At 33.5% G+C, this 13968-nt stretch overlaps 1 long non-coding RNA gene across 1 annotated transcript in view; it reads right to left on the bottom strand.

Moving 5' to 3' along the window:
* Positions 1–5849: 5849 nt before the first annotated feature.
* LOC136791970 (uncharacterized) overlaps positions 5850–13968 on the bottom strand; it is a 410072-nt gene continuing 401953 nt past the window's right edge. Inside the window, exon 6 of the long non-coding RNA XR_010840922.1 lies at positions 5850–6090. This is a non-coding gene — a long non-coding RNA (uncharacterized lncRNA). The remainder of the gene's footprint in view (positions 6091–13968) is intronic.

Raw genomic sequence — 13968 nt, 5'->3', positions numbered from 1 at the left:
AATGAGACAAAGATGTCTCAAAAAAAGAAAACTATAGACTAATATCACTGAAGAACATAGATGCAAAATTCCTCAACAAAATACTAGCAAACAGAATCCAACAGCACATTAAAGGGATCATACACCATGATCAACTGGGGTTTATCCCAGGAATGAAAGTATTCTTCAATATACACAAATCAACCAAACTAATAAACCATATTAACAAATTGAAGGATTAAAACCATATGATCATCTCAATAGACGGAGGAAAAGGTTTCAAGGAAATTAAACACCCATTTATGACAAAAACTCTCCAGAAAGTAGCCATAGCAGGAACCTACCTCAACATAATAGAGGCCATATATGACAAACCCACAGCCAACATTGTTCTCAATGGTGAAAAACTGAAACCATTTCCTCTAAGATCAGGAATAAGACAAGGTTTCTCACTCTCACCACTATTATTCAATGTAGTTTTGGAAGTTTTAGCCATTGCAATCAGAGAAGAAAAAGAAAAAAAAGAATCTAAATCAGAAAAGAAGTAAAAATGTCACTGTTTGCAGATAACATGATACTATACATAGGAAATCCTAAAGATGCTACCAGAAAACTACTAGAGTTAATCAATGAATTTTGTAAAGTAGCAGGATACAAAATTAATGCTTAGAAATCTCCTGCATTCATATACACTAACGACAAAAAATCTGAAAGAGAAAATAAGGAAAAAATTCCACTTACCATTGCAACAAAAAGAATAAAATACCTAGGAATAAACCTTCCTAAGGAGACAAAAGACCTGTATGCAGAAAACTATAAGACACTGATGAAAGAAAGTGAAGAAGTTACAGATGGAGAGATATACCACTTTCTCAGATTGGAAGAAGTAACATTGTGAAAATGACTATGCCACCCAAAGAAATCTACAGATTCAATGCAAACCCTATCAAGCTACCAATGGCATTTTTCATTCACAGAAGTAGAATAAGAAATTTACAATTTGTATGGAAACACAGAAGACCCAGAATAGCCAAAGCAATCTTGAGAAAGAAAAACGGAGCTGGAGTAATCAGGCTCCCTGACTTCAGTCTATATTACAAAGTTACACTAATCAAGACACTATGGCACTGGTACAAAAACAGAAATATAGATCAATGGAATTCGATAGAAAGCCCAGAGATAAACCCATGCTCCTATGGTCACCTTATATTTGACAAAGGAGGCAACAATATACAATGGAGAAAAGACAGCATCTATAAAGTGGTGCTGGGAAAATTGGACAGCTACATGTAAAAGAATGAAATTAGAACACCTCCTAACACCATACACAAAAATAAACTCAAAATGGATTAAAGACCTAAGTGTAAGGCCAAACACTATAAATCTCTTAGATGAAAACATAGGCAGAACACTCTATGACATAAATAACAGCATGATCCTTTTTGACCCACTTCCTAGAGTAATGGAAATAAAAACAAAAATTAAGAAATGGGACCTGATAAAAATTAAAAGCTTTTGCAGCAAAGGAAACCATAAACAAGATGAAAAGACAACCCTCAGATGAGAGAAAATATTTGCAAGTGAAGCAACTGACAAAGGATTATTTATCTCCAAAATATACCAGCAGCTCATGCAGTCTCAATATCAAAAAATCAAACAACCCAATCCAAAAATGAGTGAAAGGCCTAAATAAACATTTCTCCAGAGAAGATATACAGATTGCCAACAAACACATGAAAGGATGCTTAACATCACTTATCATTAGGGAAATGCAAATCAAAACTACAGTGAGGTATCACCTCACAATGGCCATCATCAAAAAATCTACAAACAATAAATGCTGGAGAGGGTATGGTGAAAAGGGTACCCTCTTGCACAGTTGGTGGGAATGTAAATTGATACTGCCACTATGGAGAACAGTATGAAGGTTCCTTAAAAATCTAAAAATAGAACTACCATATGACCTGGCAATCCCACTATTGGGCATATACACTGAGAAAACCATAATTCAAAAAGAGTCATGTACCACAATGTTCATTTCAGCTCTATTTACAATAGCCAGGACATGGAAGCAATGTAAGTGTCCATCTACAACTGAATGGATAAAGAAAATGTGGCACATATACACAATGGAATATTACTCAGCCATAAAAGGAAACAAAATTGAGTTTTTTGTAGTGAGGTGGATGGACTTAGAGTCTGTCATATAGAGTAGTGAAGTAAGTCAGAAAGAGAAGAAACAAATATCATACGCATATATATGGAATCTAAAAAAAAAAAAAAAAAAACAAACAGGTTCTAATGAACCTAGGAGCAAGACAGGAATAAAGACACAGATGTAGAGAATGGACTTGAGGACATGGGGATGGGGAAGGGTAAGCTGGGATGAAGTGAAAGGTAGCATTTACATACATACACTATCAAATGTAAAATAGATAGCTAGTGGGAAGCAGTTGAAGAGCACAGGGAGATCAGCTTGGTGCTTTGTGACCACCTAGAGGGGTGGGATAGGGAATTTGGGAGTGAGGTGCAAGAAGGAGGGGATATGTGGATATATGAATACATATTACTGATTTGCTTTGTTATACAGCAGAAATTAACACAACATTGTAAAGCAATTATACTCCAATAAAGATGTTAGGAAAAAAAAGCAACTTAGTCTGATGTTATAGGTTATTTGTCAAAAAGAAATGCCTCTACAATTTAGTCACAAGACAGTCATTGTTTTAGAGATAGAATCAACCAAATCTGCAATTATAATGTTTTAATAAAAATATTTAAGAAACAAATGCTAATATAAAATCTTGTAATAAAATAATTTTATTGAAATAAATTTAAATAATACATGTATTTTTGATGTAGACGTGTATGATAGGGTGATCAATAAAATACTTTCAAGCATAACTATACTATACAATGGGTGAATTCTGAATTCAGAAAATGGAGTGGAATGGAAATGTGAGTTTGAGAAAAGGGAACAGCGATAAATTCATATTGATTATATATATTTTAATTAAATTATATTAGGTATCAAATTGATATGGTATTTCAAGTCCAATGAATAAATTTGCAAGGGTGAGGTAACAGTTTTAGTTTTATTTTTTTTATTTTTATTTTTTTTGTGGTACGCGGGTCTCTCACTGCTGTGGCCTCTCCCGTTGCGGAAGCGCAGGCTCAGAGGCCATGGGTCACGGGCCCAGCCACTCCACGGCATGTGGGATCCTCCCGGACCGGGGCACGAACTCATGTTCCCTGCATCGGCAGGCAGACTCAACCACTGCGCCACCAGGGAAGCCCAACAGTTTTAGTTTTAAATGGCAATATTTACATAATGTAGGACATTGCACACTTTCATACTATTTAAATTTGTGTTGAATTTACAAATTTTTGAGGATGTATATAACTTTTCAGAAAACCTTTTTGGAGGTGTACAAGGAAGTATATCAGAAGATTACTTTTTTGGAGAAAATTGAGTTTTGAAATTTTTGTTGGTTACCAAATCTCATCCTTGATAAGGTAGTTACAGTTTATTTAGATTCCTGCTCTTGTCACACAGGAGACTGTGGTGTTGATATATATTATTTCCTGATCTGGTCAAAAGTGAATTAGAAAATTAGGCAGGATTGAATTTTTGTGAGAGATCTAGCTGTTAAAGTTTAGGGACAGCAGACACTAATAGAAGTGGATAAAAGCAACATGAAAATATTGTGAGATGTGACTGTGGGGAAGTTAGAAAATCAAACAGAGAATTTTAGATTAATTATAAATAAAATGTCTCTGAGTATTCTAAATTAACTATCTCAAAGGAATGTTGAAGAGAAAAAAGAAGTAAACCTCCTTTGAGTAAAGATTATAATACTTGGAGTAAACTATAGTCTAAGCACTAGGTGAAATAAGAAGTAAACAATGCAATATTATTGAATTATGGTAATGGATAACATAGTACTTAAGATGTTAAGATTGTATTAACAATTTACATCTATCAGTTGTTTAGTATTATAGTTAATATCTAAATTATTTTATTCTAAAGCATTAAGAACAGACTTGCTGAATAATATACAAAATACTATCTTTAAATATTTTACAGAAAAATAAAAAAAATATTTAAATCCTGATATTTAGTCAAAAACAGTATTAGCTCAAGTTTGTTGAGTGTTTGTTGCAGACCAAGCACTATCCTAAATAATTACCTTCAGTAACATAATAATAACTCATTACCTTTTCCAATCAATCCTCTGAGAAAAGTATTATTACTATCATTATGTTAGTGATTTGAAAAACCTGAGGTACAGCCCATGAAGTCTGAATCAAGAACAAGAAATTGCCTAAATACAATAACTTATTTTTCACTCAGTCCATAAGACAGAAAAGCTTAAAATCTGTAGATTTTTATAACTGAAAGATAAATTCAAGCCTTCTTGGCACAAAATCTCATTTTAAAAGCAACTGAGCATTGTGCCTAGACCAAAACAAGACCAAAATTGGATACAAGCTCTCCTATCTCCTCATCCATTGCCTTAACATAGCCATATATTTCACTACTAATATGAAGAAAATAATAATGTCAATGGTTGCTTCTAGGAGTAAATTATCAAAGGATTGCTTTGAGAAGTAAATTGGTTAATTCACATAAAATACCTAGAACAGTGTCTGGTATATAACTAACACCCAATCAATTTGATGTAATGCTGTTGTTAGGCTAATGATTAATTTAAGTTCACCTTTCATAATTTCATTTCTTCTGCAATTTCAGATTTCTTTCATGTTGTTCCATCATCTTTAGGCTTTATATCTTTTTAAAGATACAATCAGTTACATAAATTCTCAAAACCTAAAATTCTTTGCTTAATGACTTAAAAATACAGTTACTCAAAATTGGTTTTGTACTGTTAAAAGTTGAAAATATGTGATGTTTGCATACACTGACCCTGTATTTCTGGCAATCAATAATTATATCTGAAAAACCTAATGATGTTTTGAAAATAACCACCATGTTTCATGCCTAATAACATACACAGGATTGAAGTTAACCTTGAAGCAATAATAACAATATATAACTTTTTTGTGTGTGGCGTAGGATACTTTTCTAGTGCATAATTGATTTTTAGTGCAGTGCCGCTAAGGTTGGGAGGTTAGGAGACTCTGGGAAAAGGGGGCTACATACTTCCAGGAATTTATCAGCCTTGAGGTGGAATTTGTAGTTTGAAAAAGCCCTCAATATATTCTCAGAGAACACACTCCTAGTCATATCCATTATGAACCTGGGGCCTAAAGAAATGTGATTAATACTGAGGTTAAATAGGAGTCTGGGCCATGTGTATATATTTGTCAACAAAAAACAAAACAGTTGAATGATTAACTTTTGAATAAAGTCATGAAATGTTTTAGAACAATACCCAGATGAAAATTAAAATCTTAAGAGAAACTTAAAAGTTATGGGTTTGGTGTACTCAACAAAAAGCACCCAAATATTTGTAAACATTTAGAATTTCAACTGAAAGTTTCAGTTCTTATCCAGATGGTTAGCCTCATAAAGCACAGATCCTTAGCTCCTTTCAATTTGTGGGTGGGGAGAGAGTTGGAGCAGGTAGTTTACAGGAAGAAATTAGTATCATATCTATAATATCATTTTATGGTTAAGAATGTTACAATTCCATTATTAACTTCTTCAGGATCATATTGTCAGTTTCTATTCCATCTGTATTTATTAATTATTCTCTGATGGAAAATAGTGGTTTGCACTCATGTTTATTGAGTTTTTAGAACATTGCATGCAAGAAACAAAAAATTCCTCAAGTAATTATTTATGTGAAAACTTTCCCACTATGAGTTTATTTTGTGCTCCATAAATCTAGAGTATATCATTTTACCATTTACATAATTGACATTTACCACAGTTGTTAAATATTCAGTTAGAATGTTCACAACACAGTCTTGTCAGCTTGAAAACTACTGGACTCCAGGTGCTGCTTGTGGGAATTTATGTTTTCAATAGAATGTCCTCCAATATGAGCATCTGTGTTTTGTCAAGAAGTTTCAAATCCATAACATTGTTTCTTCTTTCCTTCTTACATTCCACTTGCACTTACGTTCAGATGCCAAAATTCACGTCTGAGAAAGAAAAGGTACAGAGGGATTGAGAGAGGGAGAAGAGAGAGGGAAAGGGGCAGTGAGAGTGGGAAAGTGAAGGGGAAGGAAAAACAAAACATTGTGATCAACTCAGAGCATTTTCTCTTGAGCTTTTCATAAACCTTGTATAGGCAAGAGAAAAAATGACACTAGTTATTTTCATCCCCATTAAGTATTATTGCATCATGTGGAAATTTTAAAGATTATGAGGGATTTTTCTTAATTTAGATCAGAACAGTTTAGACCACTTCTTTGAGCTTAATTCAACCAAACAATTAAATATTTATATGAAAATATAAATAAGACCCTAATGTATTTAGTTTATCTTACTATGCCATAACTAACCCAAGTCACACAATCCTCACCTTCAAGATGAGAAAACTTGCATGTCTTCATGTTAAGCAGGTTCTTTCTCTTCTCCTCTTATTATCTTGGCAGTTTGCTTATATTTAACCTTTCCTCTCTTTTAAAATTTGTTTATATTTTACAAATAATAGCAACAAATAAATACTAAATTTTAAAAGGTAATCAACAATCATTTTTATCACAAAATTGATTAAAAGGCCATCTAGATAAAGAAGATAGAATGAAGGCACATATTTATATTTGTTCCATCCTCATAGCTATTAAAATTTCTTTTAAATCACGAAGCACCTAAAAGTACATAGCTAATAGGAAAGGAAATATCAAAACAATTTTAAGAGCTGCAGATAGATTTATGAATGGTAACTTATACCCAAGGAAGTCAAATCCTAAAGCTAAATTCTAAATCCATGGTGTTAACAATAAAGCAACCCAGTTTACACTACAGAGATCTAAAGGCTCAGGGATTGTTAGCGTCTGGTGTCTCTCAGAAAGGGGAGGGAGGCTGGGATGCAAGGATGGGGTGGGTGAGTCTAAACTAAATCAAGATAGTTTGAAAGTTTTTTTAAGAAGTGGTTAGAAGGCTTCCTTGGTGGCCCAGTGGTTAAGAATCCACCTGCCAATTCAGGGGACTCAGGTTCCAGCCCTGGTCCGGGAAGATCCCACATGCTAGGTAGCAAATAAGCACGTGAGCCCCAGCTACTGAGCCTGTGTTCTAGAGCCCATGAGCCACAACTACTGAGCCTGCACGTCATAACTACTGAAGCCCATGTGCCTAGAGCCTGTGCTCCACAACAAGAGAAGCCACCTCAATGAGAAGCCCCCACACCGCAAGAAAGAGTAGGCCCCACTCGCTGCAACTAGACAAAGCAATGAAGACCCAACGCAGTCAAAAACAAATAAATAAATAAGAAGTTGTTAGACCCCTAAAGACTCTCCTTCAGTCTGCCCTGCCAGGGAATTTATCTTTCATTATGTTCTCAGAAATCTGGAGTTTTATTCTCTACAGAGTATTAAACATTTTCCATCAGTAAAAGTATTACATCTGTAAGAAAAAACAAGATGCCATATAAAACAGCACAGATAACAACAACAACAAAAATGCTCTGAGAAATCAGTACTTTTATAGTATAAATGAAGGAAAGAAAGATAAAGTTGAAGAATCTTCTAGAAGAGAGAGTAAAGAAAACTGAAAATTAGGAAAGTAAGGATAAAAGTTTCAAAGAACTATTTCAGATATTCCAAATACAAATAACAGGAATTCCAGAAAGATAAGCTAAGAGAAGAGAAAAATATGAAGTAATGCTAAAATGTCTTAAGAACTGAGAGACATGAATTTCTAAATTGTAAATGATCACTAACTGCTGAGCAAAATAAATGAAAAAAGATCAATATCAATATTATTATCCTGAAATTTTAGAATACAAAGAAATAAATTATTCTAAAAACTTTCAGAGAGAAATAATAGTATTATTTTCTCATATAAAGAATCCAAAAACAGAAAGACAGAAGTCTTTTCAACAGCAATGTTAGAAGCTAAAGAAAATGGAGTAAAGGCTTCCAAACTCTGGGAGAAAATAACTTCCACCCAGAATTATATATCCAGTCAAATTATCTATTAGATGAAAATGTAGAAGAAGGATATTTTTAGTAAGCAAACACCTCTCTTTCCCCACAAATTACCTGTGTCATTTTTCTCAGAACCTGAGAAAAATTTCTGAATATAAATTGTTTAGGTTTAAGTTCTATTTACCTAACAACCTTTTTAAACTGTGGAGGAAATGAAGTAAAATTACTAACATAAAACAAACTGTTCCTTTACTTGTGAGCATAAACGAACAATCAAGTATCATTTTATATTTTAGAATTATTAAAAGATTTTTAAAAACTGGCCCCAGGTTAAAGAAAATGATGCCTTTGACATATATAATGTAAACAGTGTGGGTGAAATTTGACAAAAAATTTGTGTGAATTCTCCCTGAAATTAAGGAAGAATTGGATTTTCTGAGATTGAAATCACCCACCCTAATTTAGGGAAAAATGATGTAAAAATCATCTATACTGAGACAAACATTGAATTTCAAGAATAAAGGACTTCTCGGGGGCTTCTCTGGTGACACAGTGGTTGAGAGTCCGCCTGCCGATGCAGGGGACGCAGGTTCCTACCCCAGTCTGGGAAAATCCCACATGCCGTGGAGCGGCTGGGCCCATGAGCCATGGCTGCTGGGCCTGCGCATCCGGAGCCTGTGCTCCGCAATGGGAGAGGCCACAACAGTGAGAGGCCCGCGTACCGAAAAAAAAAAAAAAAAAAAAAAAGGAAAGAATAAACGACTTCTCAAACATTTAGAGAGAGAAATAAAGGGAGCCATACCTCAGGGTTCTCCAGAGCCAGGATGATCTATACAAAATCTCCAGTGACAATGGAGCTATGACTGTGAGATTATGACGGCCCAAGAAAGCTATGCTCATCCAAATGTGTTAATGTATAGAGGAAGCAGCAAGACATTTCCAAACATAAAAGCCTTTTTAGATATAACTATTAGAAAAATCCAGGCAACTCAAAATAAGTCATGATGAGAGAACAATGATTAGTATTGAAATCATTCATATATAAAACTATATAAAATGTGGTTACAGACATTAAATGTTATACACTATATATTGTATATATGTCATAATAACATATAGCATAATATCATATATATATGTATGTGTCATAATGAAAAGAAACAAAAAATGGAAAGTGGAGTGGAGAATAGTAGTTAAGAGAATTCTATTAATTTTCTCAACTTCCTTCGTGGAAAATTAACAAGTATTTAATCAACCTGAAAATATCAAGAAATAAAATTATAAGTAGTCATATAATGTTATAGAAGGAATGTTAGAAAAAACGTAACATAATGAAATCAAGGAGGTTAAGAAGAGAGGGAGGATAGAAGAAAGTGAAAATTGCTACTTTTCTCAGGCTTCAGAACATATAAATAGGTACTGTATAATGCTGCTAAGATCAGGAAAAACGTGCATATGTATCTATTTATATCTACATCAATACCTATATATGTAGATAAAAATAACTAAAATAACAGTCAAGATGCACTTTTATAGCTAGTTATCCATCTGTACTTATATCTTTTTATCATTTGAGCAAATAAATATTTATTTGGAGGAACAAAACAAACTTTCAATAGACGTTATTTTGGGGGGAGGAAATAGAGAGTGAATAGTTTTAATTTTTGTTTTATACCTTTTTGTACTGTTGGAACATTGTTGTGGCCTCTCCGTCGTGGAGCACAGGCTCCGGACGCGCAGGCTCAGTGGCCATGGCTCACGGGCCCAGCTGCTCCGTGGCATGTGGGATCTTCCCGGACTGGGGCACGAACCCGCGACCCCTGCATCGGCAGGCGGACTCTCAACCACTGCGCCACCAAGGAAGCCCAACATATGTTTTTTTGCTGAAGAATTTTACTGGACCTGTATTTGTTAGTGTTAGGTTCAGCAACATATGACAAAACAAAACTAAATCAAAATCAAAAAAACAATAAATAATAAGTGAATAACTTATCTCTCAAGGCATTTCAATCCAGACCTTCTCTTCCAGAATCTTGGTTCATTCTAGCTTGATATTTTAAGATGATTTTCTCAAACTTGGCCATCCTGTCTAAATCCCAAATGAGGAAAAAAGTAAAAAAGGAAATGATCATTCCTGCTTAAGGATCATAACCAGAAATACTAAAAGAAAAGTTCTCCTTACCTCTTATTGGTCAAAATTTAATGACCCTTAATTCATGAGAGGCTGAGAAATACAATCGTTATCTGCATTATACTTCGCTTTCCTAAGTATATATTTTTTAACTTCCTAAGGAGAAGAGATGATATTGGAGTAGAAAACTAGTCATCTTTTCCACAGTGCCTTATAATTTGATGTTTTTTTTTTATGGATTCACAGATTTCACAGCACATATTCTGCTTAAATATACAGTAAAATGCATAGAAAAATGCTTATAAATATATTGGTCCGTGAAAAAGAAGCATTAACTATATTTATGCTGTGTCTAATAATATGTAAAAAAAATATGTCTGCAAATGGACAAGGGCTGAAATGTAAACATGGAAAAGCAAAACCACTATAATGGCTGTGGTAATGAGGTTGTGAGGTTTTTTTACCCTTTCTTTCCTTTCAATTAAAGTTAGTGTTCTTCAGTAAATATTTTTAATGTTTGATCAGGAGCAGTTGAAGCAAGAAAGAAAGGACCTTGAAATTTATTTTGCAAATTAGCAAATTAGTCTTTCAGGGGCTGTGATCATTAGAACATTTAGACAATTGAGAGTCTTCCAATGAGCCAAAGAAAGACTATTACATGTTGTACATTCTATTTTATTTTGTTCTTTTACATTTTGTCCTCTAGTTAAAAACAGTTGATTTTTTTTTAATAGTTGATATTTTAGTGGGAGTTTAGGGGGCACTATGCAAATCATTTTAGCTCGTAAAATCTGTTGATAAATTATTTACTTATATTAGTAAATTGAGGGCTTTCTAACTATATAAGCCAATTACATTTCTTCTGCTTTACTGGTTTGGAAAGAAACTTCTATGATTTTTAAGCATTCCCAGAATCTGCCTTTCTCATCACCTGTGTATGAAAGATGTTATAACTGTTCACCATTATCTGACCTCTGTCACCTTCCAGGACTTGTTCCTGACTTACCAGCTTAACATAATGATTTTGCAATGATCCATGTTGTTGCATTTACTTCATCCATTTTAATTGCTGAGTAATATTTCATTGTATGAATATTTCATAGTTTGTTAAATATTTTTTCTTGTAGATGGATATCTGGGATCATTTCCATTTCCAGCTTTCAGCTACTATGAGTAAGTCTGCTATAAATATTTTTCTACAAGTCTTTTGGGCAAAATATGATTTCACATATCTTGAGTACATATCTAAAGTATGAAATTGTTGGATTGTAGTATAGAGATATATTTAACTACAATCAGTACTACAAAGTGATTGTATCATTTTCATACTTATTATGGGTTGAATTGTGTACCTCCAAGATTGATATGTTGAGGTCTAATTCCCATTACTTCAGAATGTGTTCTTCTTTAGAAATGGAGTTGTTGCAGATGTAATTAGTTAAATTAAAATGAGATCATTGGGTGGGTCCTAATCCGATATGACTGGTATTCTTATAAAAAGGGGGAATTTAGAAACAGACATACATAAAGAGGGAGAATGCCATATGAACATGAAGATAGCCATCTGCAAGCCAAAGAAAGAGGCCTGAAAGAGATCCTTTTCTCAGAGCTCTCAAAAGGAACCAACCCTGCCAACACTTTGACTTCACACTTCTGGTCTCCAGAACTGAGACAACAGATTTCTGTTGTGTAAGCCTCCACTTTGCAATACTTCATTTTGACAGCCCTAGCAAACTTATATAACACCCAACTGCAGTTTTTGAGAGTTCCAACTGGCCTACATGCTTGAAAACATTTGATATTTTTAGTTTTTGCTTTTTGTTTTCCTTTGGTTAGCCTTTCTAGGGTATGAATAGTATCTGTCGTCACTTTATTGTACATATGCTCAATGACTATTAATAAAAATGTTGACCACCTTTTTATATATTTATTGGTCATTCACTTACCTTTTGTGAAGTGTCTCTTCAAGTCTTTTGCCATTATTTTTTTACTGGGTTATCCATCTTTTTATTGTTTGTTTGTAGGATTATGTACATATTCTGGATATGTCCTTTTATAATTTATATACTGAATATATTTCACAGTGAATGGATTATTCCTTGCCTTTTGGTGAGAAAATATTTTAAATGTTGGTGAAATATAATTTATCACTTTTTTCTTTTAGTGTTAGTGCTTTTTATATTCTGTCCAATAAATTTACCCATTAAGTACATCAAATTCAACTTATATTTGTTTAATATTATATGCCACTTTTTGCATGACTAGGAAGTAAGTCACATGGGACATCTGCCAAGCCAAATACTGTCTCAATAAATGTTAATATTAAGACATGTCAGAAATTTCAAATGTAGGATATTTTTTATATCTTGAAAAGCTACTTTCTGTCCAATTTACTTGCTACTTTCTTTTCAGAGTAAATTTAGTCTTAAATTTTTAATGCCAAGATTAATTTCAAGAATGTATTTCAAAATGACTGAACCTATGGATGGATTTCTATATAAGATTTCCTTTTCTATTTTTTTTTACTAGAAATCAGAACATTTGTTATTTAAAGAAATTCAGCCCCATCTTTCTTATGTAAAGTTTTTAAAGAGTTTGCCATATAAAATTTTAGCAACTAGGATAATGAGAAAGATACTTTTCTATATAAGTACAAATTTATAAGGATTAAAATTGTACTATGATACACGTTTCAACTATAATCTAAGAAGAAAAACCTCAGGTTTCCAAACTTGAATTATTTTTCATTACACTTCATTTAATTATGTTTTCTCACTAACTTGTACAAGTAAGCAGTCCCAGAACATTTCAAAAAGATAGTTTTGAAAGAATAGGTGTGTCTAAAATCTCTATAATATCACAGATCTCAAGCAAATAAATCAAAGATAAGTCATAATATGCAAACTTTGATAAAGATTTCTGCAACTCATTGACAATACTAAGTGGCAATTGTTTTGTTACATGTCCCTTTTCTATTTTGTTGATTCATGTTCACTCATGTGATTGACAGTTTGAAGATATAAAATTTGTTCTAGGGACTTCCCTCGTTGGGAAGACTCCAGTGGGTAAGACTCCACACTCCCAATGCAAGGGGCCGGGGTTCAATCCCTGGTCGGGGAGCTGGATCCTGCATGCATGCCACGACTAAGACCTGGCACAGATAAAATATTAATTAATTAATTAATTAATTAATGTTTTAAAAAGAAAAAAGGAAAGAAAATTATTCTGAACAGAAAATCTGGCTTTAGCTCTGTACTTTGCCACTACTTCTAGTCACTGAAAGTATCAAATTTGTTGTCTCCATATAAGGTAATGTAAATATGAGCAATTTGCTGCCTAAGAGACAAAGCTTCCATAAACATTTCCTACTTTAGCCTCTCCAGTAGATTAATTCCTTTTTAACTATAGTTAATCAACATAGATACATAATTTCTATCATAAACAGTATGCTTTCAAACTTTTGCTTCCTGAAACAAATTTTCCCTACCTCCTTACCTCCTATCCCCATCTTGGCCTTGGCAGTCTTCATATGATTTTGTTCTCTAAGCCCAGTTTATTCTAAATAATCTCAGACTATTTATGGAAGAGACAGTGCAATCATCTCTATTAGCCTGGTTGACCAGAAAACAAAGTTTGAAACATGGGCTTCCACTTTATTAAGGCAGTGAGTTATAAACCTATAGAAGCAAGTTAGGGGAAAAGAGAGTGAAGCAGGAATGGAGGGGGAGCCAGTACAAGTATAAGAGTGTATGCAAAATCACATGCACTTACTATATGCACAACAGCTTGCTTGATCT

Source organism: Kogia breviceps, chromosome 5 (genome assembly GCF_026419965.1).
Source record: "Kogia breviceps isolate mKogBre1 chromosome 5, mKogBre1 haplotype 1, whole genome shotgun sequence".
NCBI lineage: Eukaryota > Metazoa > Chordata > Mammalia > Artiodactyla > Physeteridae > Kogia > Kogia breviceps.
The sequence above is the reverse complement of the archived record's forward strand: the minus strand, read 5'-3'. Positions and strand labels throughout refer to the sequence as shown.